At 40.4% G+C, this 6,016-nt stretch overlaps 1 pseudogene; it reads left to right on the forward strand.

Moving 5' to 3' along the window:
- Positions 1-4,629: 4,629 nt before the first annotated feature.
- Positions 4,630-5,557, forward strand: LOC129560491 (olfactory receptor 4C6-like; annotated as a pseudogene).
- Positions 5,558-6,016: the final 459 nt, after the last annotated feature.

The following is a 6,016-nucleotide window of genomic DNA, read 5'->3' on the forward strand; positions in this document are numbered from 1 at the left end:
AGCACTGCTTTTACAGTGTCCCAGAGGTTTTGGGTTGTTGTGTTTTCATTTCATTCATTTCTATGCATATTTTGATTTTTCTTTTGATTTCTTCTATGATTTGTTCATTATTCAGCAGCGTGTTGTTCAGCCTCCATATGTTGGCATTTTTAATAGTTTTTCTCCTGTAATTGAGATCTAATCTTACTGCATTGTGGTCAGAAAAGATGCATGGAATGATTTCAACTTTTTTGAATTTACCAAGGCTAGATTTATGGCCCAGGATGTGATCTATCTTGGAAAAGGTTCCATGTGCACTTGAGAAAAAGGTGGAATTCATTGTTTTGGGGTGAAATGTCCTATAAATATCTATTAGGTCTAACTGGTCTATTGTATCATTTAAAGTTTGTGTTTCCTTGTTAATTTTCTGTTTAGTTGATCTATCCATGGATGTAAGTGGGATATTAAAATCTCCCACTATTATTGCATTATTGTTAATTTCCCCTTTCATACTTGTTAGTAATACATTATGTTTTAGAAAATAATTTTGGCATATTTTTCCTTTCAGGCCAATTCAAAAACTTACATTCTGCTGAAGTGTTGAGGAATCATTAAACCACTATCTTGCCAGTAAATGGAACATTTATCAGATGCATATGTAAACACATGATTCAAAGGAGGGGAAATTTTAAAAATAGTGTGTTGTCAGTAGCGTTCTTCTCATGCTGGGGAAACAAATGAGAATGCTGATCTAACCCCTTTACATTCATAAAACCATTCAATCTTTAAAACAACATTTTCGGATGGTAATGTTACTTTCCCATTTTACAGAGAATGAAACTAAGGCACAGAGAGGTTGTCTGACATATTGCAGGTACTTAGAGGAAAGAATCAACTGAAATGTGAAAAATGATGTATTTACATAGATTTCTTTAAGATGAAAGTTGAAAGTGTTACTCACTCAGTCGTGTCCGACTCTTTGTGACCCCGTGGACTGTAGCCTGATGGGCTCCTCTGTCCTTCGAATTCTCCAGGCAAGAATACTGGAATGGGTTGCCATTTCATTCTCAAGGGCATCTTCCTGACCCAGGGATTGTACCCAGGTCTCCCACATTACAGGCAGATTCTTTACTGTCTGAGTCACCACTAAAGCTTTTACTAATTATTCTCAGTTGAACTCCAGTCTGGTTATATGTCTCAAAGGAAAGCTATGACCAACCTAGATAGTATATTAAAAAGCAGAGACATTACTTTGCCAACAAAGGTCCGTCTAGTCAAGGCTATGTTTTTTCCAGTGGTCATGTACGGATGTGAGAGTTGGACTGTGAAGAAAGCTTATCGCTGAAGAATTGATGCTTTTAAACTGTGGTGCTAGAGAAGACTCTTGAGAGTCCCTTGGACTGCAAGATCCAACCAATCCATTCTAAAGAAGATCAATCCTGGGTGTTCATTGGAAGGACAGATGCTAAAGCTGAAACTCCCATACTTTGTCCACCTCATGTGAAGAGTGGACTCACTGGAAAAGACTTTGATGCTCGGAGGGATTGGGGGCGGGAGGAGAAGGGGACGACAGAGAATGAGATGGCTGGATGGCATCACTGACTCCATGGAAATGAGTTTGAGTGAACTCGGGAGTTGGTGATGGACAGGGAGGCCTGGCGTGCTGTGATTCATGGGATCGCAAAGAGTCAGTCATGACTGAGCAACTGAACTGACTGACCAACTGACTGACCTAAGATACCTCCTACCTGGGATTGGTATGGGTATATGTAACTAACTTTCATGAGACACACAACATATACCAGGACATTATTATATTTAAAAAATATTTAAGGTATAATTTAAGTTCACATTTTTATCACATTTGAATATATATAAGGTTGAATATTAAAATTTAAACTATAATACCAGGAAATTAATTTAATGTAACAACTCTGAAAAAAGCAACTGATATATGCTTAGTCATTGGTACATCCCTGGAAGGTCCATAATGAAACCAAAGTTTTCTGACCTCAAAATCCATATAATTTGATTCTACACACCATGTATTCATCCTACTTTCTCTGTGCCTTGACCATGCCATTGCCCTTATTCATTATAACTTTATAAATTTAGAATTGTCTAAATTCTTGTGTCAAAGACTACCTTATAGTATCTCTGAAGTCTGCATATCATACTGTTCTTTTCCCTCTGAAAGTTATTTTGTACATGCATTGTTTTAGGAGTGCACGTTCTCTCTCCCTCTTTTGGAGAAGGCGCTGAATTGTATTCCTTGCACTATCAGACATGCTATTCAGTGAGAAATAGATACAGTGTAGGTTTTATGTTATCATTTTATGAGCAATGGTATTTCACAGGCACACTGGAAAGAAATAGACGTTATTACAAAGAAAGTCTGATGGTAGTGACTGAACACTGAACTTGGAATTCTAAGGTATGAAGAAGCTCTTGATTTTGGATAACGTATGTTTGTGAATAAAACTAGCAAAGACAAAGGAAAGTTACTGGGATTCTTCAACCTGATTGTCGGGGGAATAGTGACCAGGCTCTGAGAGTGGCACTCTCTCATTTCTGGAAGCAAGAGCTGGAACCGGTTTGCCTGGGCCCCAGGGTTCAATAAAGTTCCCTTTGGATGAATTCAGTTTTATGAATGTTATTGAATTTAATTAAATGACTTTGCACACAGCACAGCATTTGATATTTGGTGGAACATGACTTAACCTAATCTGGAGGTTTTTCAGCTAACATATTCTAAGTGCTCAGTAGGTATACAGAATAAATGAATGACAATTTATAGGAAACCTTCCAAACTATTGGCTATTTGGTGTGTCTAGGACCACTTAGCCTGGTAGGCTTCAGTCCACGGGGTCGCTAAGAGTCAGACACGACTGAGTAACTTCACTTTCTTTCTTTTTTCCTAAATTTTTTATTTAATAAATGATACAAAGCACAATGCCAAAAACATTAACAGTTAAAATTTCACCAAATGAAAAAATACTATATAATACACAGTTGTAAAAAGCTACATTGTTATTTTAAAACTGCCTCAGGCTGCAAAAAGAAAAAAAAAAAAAACCCAATGCCATACCTAAGTTATCCCTCTCTCAAAATAATGCCATTTATGTTATAAACCATGAGCATGCCATCAAAAGACAGGAACTGTTTTTGTACTGTGGTGCTGGAGAAGACTCTTGAGAGTCCCTTGGACTGCAAGGAATCCAACAAGTCCATTCTAAAGGAGATCAATCCTGGGTGTTCATTGGAAGGACTGATGCTAAAGCTGAAACTCCAATGCTTTGGCCACCTCATGCGACGAGTTGACTCACTGGAAAAGACTCTGATGCTAGGAAGGATTGGGGGTGGGAGGAGACGGGGATGACAGAGAATGAGATGGCTGGATGGCATCACCGACTCGATGGACATGAGTTTGAGTGAATTCCGGGAGTTGGTGATGGACAGAGAGGCCTGGAGTGCTGTGATTCATGGGGTCGCAAAGAGTCGGACACGACTGAGAGACTAAACTGAACTGAACTGATGACTGTATCACTTTGCTATACACCTGAAACAAACACAAGACTGTAAATAAAATATAGTACAATATAAAATAAAAATAAGTAACAGACCTTTGGGGCTTTACACAGAGTTAGAGTTCCTATCAGAGGGATAACAGCACCACAGCCATACTGAATTCTCATGAAGGAGGCACACAAATGACTGAAAAAAAAAAAGAGTCAGACACGACTGAGCGACTTCACTTTCACTTTTCACTTTCATACATTGGAGAAGGAAATGGTAACCCATTCTAGTGTTCTTGCCTGGAGAATCCCAGGGATGACAGAATATAGTGTGCTGCCATCTATGGGGTCGCACAGAGTCGGACACGACTGATGGGACTTAGTAGCAGCAGCAGCAGTCATTACGTAAGTTCAGGTTTCTAACTTGAGATTTCTAAAAGGCAGAGGCTGAGAGAAGGGCTTGTGGGTAAGTGGTTCATTTTGGAAAACAGAATGAAGGCCATAAATGGGGGTGAGCAAGACAAGGAATGAATGTAAGTGAATCTAAGACTGTGATAAGATGGCTACCATTGATCCCCTGGCTCCTATCTACTGATGATCTAGGTTTTTGTTATAAAATAATATAAAATAAAGGGCTTTCCTGGTGGCTCAAATGGTAAAGAATCTGCCTGTAATGCAGGAGACCTGGGTTGGATCCCTGGCTCCGGGAGATCCACCGGAGAAGAGAATGGCTACCCACTCTAATATTACGGCCTGGAGAATTCCATGGACAGAGGAGCCTGGTGGGCTGCTGTCTGTGCAGTTGCAAAGAGTCCTCCTTAAGATATGTTAATTCTTTAAAATGCCATCTGACTGAGGAAACAGAATCTTCTAAGTGTCTCAACCAGCAAGTGTCAGGAAGGAAAGCAGGAGATACCCTGCTGAGATGTGTTGTAGAGGGAAACATAAGGATCAAGCTGTTATCAGGATATAATTGTTAGCAGCTGGTTGTTGTACACACGGCTGGAGAAAAACGTAGGTTAGGAGGGTGTAACAATGTAAACAATGTCCAACACATTCAATGATTACTAACTAAAAACAATATTATTTTGTAGCCTTTTCAGCTTAGAGAGAAGCTTACATCAGCCCATAGTAAATGGGGACTCCTAACAATGTGACGGAATTCATTCTTGTGGGCATTGCAAAGAATCCAGAGCTGAGGAAAATCCTCTCTGCTGTGTTTCTAATCATGCATGTGTCCATCATTTTGGGAAACCTCCTCATTGTGGTAACTGTAGTCACAAGTCAGTCTGAGATCACCCATGTATTTTTTCCTTACCTTTTTATCCCTTTTGCATGCTGCCTATTCTTCTGCCATTGCCCCTGAGATGATTGTGGACTCCCTCTCTGAGAGCGCTACCATCTCCCTGGAAGGCTGCATTGCCCAGCTCTTCGCTGAACACTTCTTTGGTGGAGTGGACATCTTCCTTCTCACTGTGGTGGCCTATGACCGCTCCATGTCAATCTGTAAGCTCCTTCACTATGTGACCATCATGATGCCTCGGATGTGCTGCCTTTTGCTGGGAGTGGCTTGGCTGGGGGGGTCCATACATGCAACAATACAACTTCTCTTTATGTATCAAGTACCCTTCTGTGGCCCTAACATCACTGATCATTTTATGTGTGATTTGTTCCCACGGTTGGAACTGGCCTAAATGGACACACACGCCCTGGGCCTCTTAGTCATCCTCAAGAGTGGGGTGATGTGTGTTACCATCTTCCTGATTCTCATCAGCTCCTAAGTGGTCATTCTCTGCTCTGTGAAGTCCTACAGCTCCAAAGAGCGGCATAAAGCCCTCTCCACCTGTGGCTTCCACCACATGGTGGTCATTATGTTCTTTGTGCCTTGTATTTTCTTGAATTTGAGGCCTGTTGACACCTACCCCATAGACAAGGTGATGGCTGTGTCTTTTACCATCATTGCTCCCATGTTAAATCCCCTGATCTACACCTTGAGGAACACAGAGGTAAACAATGCCATGAGGAAACTGTGAATGAAACAAGGGGCCTTGTGTGGTCATTAACTTACATGCTAAGAGAAATTCTTTCCTGAAGGACAATGAGGTCTTACCTCCCATTCATTATAACCCACTCGGGACACAACAAATAATGCAAATCTGGTTAAGAATGCAAATCAATTTAAGGTAATAAAATTAGGTATTGCCTACCTCCCAAAAACATTTTATATTTCATTCCTTTTCTTAAGGCTCTTTATCTCTCTCTCTGTTTCTCCCTTCCTTTTTAACCTGTCTTTTGCATAATTCAAGTCTTCCTCAGTTCAGAACTTTTGTTTATCTGATTCCATTTACTGCTGGAATTCTCTTCCCAACACTTTTGCTTGTCTCATTCCATCTTATTTTATCTACTTTCAGAAGAGTTGCCATCTTGTTAGACAAATTTTCCCTGATGACTTTTTCTAGTCATTCCCCTTTGCCTGCTGCTGCTGCTTCACTTCAGTCGTGTCCGACTCTGTGTGACCCCAT

Source organism: Moschus berezovskii, chromosome 16 (assembly GCF_049115385.1).
Source record: "Moschus berezovskii isolate FMDL1 chromosome 16, NW_MosBer_1.0, whole genome shotgun sequence".
In the NCBI taxonomy this organism is placed as follows: domain Eukaryota; kingdom Metazoa; phylum Chordata; class Mammalia; order Artiodactyla; family Moschidae; genus Moschus; species Moschus berezovskii.